Source organism: Cebus imitator, unplaced genomic scaffold (assembly GCF_001604975.1).
Source record: "Cebus imitator isolate Cc_AM_T3 unplaced genomic scaffold, Cebus_imitator-1.0 Scaffold85, whole genome shotgun sequence".
NCBI lineage: Eukaryota > Metazoa > Chordata > Mammalia > Primates > Cebidae > Cebus > Cebus imitator.
Genome location: NW_016107400.1, coordinates 2254262 through 2255754, shown reverse-complemented (window position 1 = coordinate 2255754; position 1493 = coordinate 2254262). Strand labels below are relative to the sequence as shown.

The 1493-nt window shown below is 48.6% G+C and overlaps 1 non-coding gene across 1 annotated transcript; it reads left to right on the top strand.

Moving 5' to 3' along the window:
• Positions 1-1285: 1285 nt before the first annotated feature.
• LOC119472115 lies at positions 1286-1392 on the top strand. The gene has a single exon (XR_005201226.1). It is a non-coding gene; the product is annotated as a U6 spliceosomal RNA (small nuclear RNA).
• The last annotated feature ends 101 nt before the right edge of the window (positions 1393-1493 follow it).

Below are 1493 nucleotides of genomic sequence, written 5' to 3'. Positions count from 1 at the left end.
CATGGTGGCTCACGCCTGCAATCCCAGCACTTTGGGAGGCCAAGGCGGGAGGATCACGAGGTCAAGAGATCAAGACCATCCTGGCCAACATGGTGAAACCCTGTCTCTACTAAAAATAAAAATAAATTAGTCAGGTGTGGTAGTACGAGCCTGTAGTCCCAGCCATTAGGGAGGCTGAGGCAGGAGAATTGCTTAAACCCAGGAGGCAGAGGTTACAATGAGCTGAGATCGTGCCACTGCACTCCAGCCTGACAACAGAGCAAGGCTCCATGCTGGTCAGGTGCAGTGGCTCACGCCTGTAATCCAAGCACTTTGGGAGGCTGAGGCGGGTGGATCACCTGAGGTCACGAGTTCGAGACCAGCCTGGCCAACATGGTGAAACCCTATCTATACCTTAAAAATACAAAAGTTAGCCAGGCATGGTGGTGGGCACCTGTAATCCACTTGAACCCAGGAGGCGGAGGTTGCAGTGAGCTGAAATTGCGCCACTGCACTCCAGCCTGAGTGACAAGAGCAAGACTCCATCTAAAAACAAACAAACAGACAACAAACATAAGAATATATATGTATTGGCTGGGCAAGGTGGCTCACGCCTGTAATCCAAGCACTTTGGAGGCCAAGGTGGGCGGATCACCTGAGGCCTGGAGTTCAAGACCAGCCTGACCAACATGGTGAAAAAAAAAAAAAAAGAATATATTTGTATGTGTGTTTCTAAATGCACCATACATCTCAGGAAAAGGCCAGGGGAATTTTTACTAATTACCCCTTTTTTCACTCCATCGACATATTACTAATACATACTAAATGTTAAAAATGATCTTCAAGTCTGTGGCACAGAGGAAGTGTCAGGAAATGATGGCTATTTCTACTGAGAGACAAATCCTTCTTCTTCCCTTCCCTACTGGAGGCCACCTCCCAGCCCGCACTCCCAGCCTGCCAATCTGGACACGGATGAATGGAACCAAGTTGTTGCACATATGGAAGATGGAATGGGATGGAAGCGAGTGGTGGCTGTGCAGTGACCCTAGAGAGAAGACCCAGCACTTCCTGCTGGCCTCACCTGGCACCTGACCTTGGCCCTGGTTTGGATCTGCATCCTGAGCCAGGAAGGCCTCAGTTATTTTTCCAGGAGCAGAAGAATGAGCCAGTCTCCTGCAGGAGAGTCAGTCAGGAGTCAGAGCAAACCTCTCAGAAAAGGAGATCTAGGCACATGTTCTCAAGACCTCCTGAGGGCTTTGTCACGGGCCATTGTCACTCATGTTTTTTTAGGAAATTATATTAATGAGTGCTCATTTTGGCAGCACATATGCTAAAATTGGAACAATTCAGAGAAGATTGGCATGGCCCCTGCGCAAGGATGACACGCAAATTCATAAAGCGTTCCATATTTTTTTTAATTATATTAATGGGCCGGGCGCAGTGGCTCCCACCTGTAATTCCAGCACTTTGGGAGGCCAAGGCGGATGGATCACTTCAGGTCAAGAGTTCGAGAC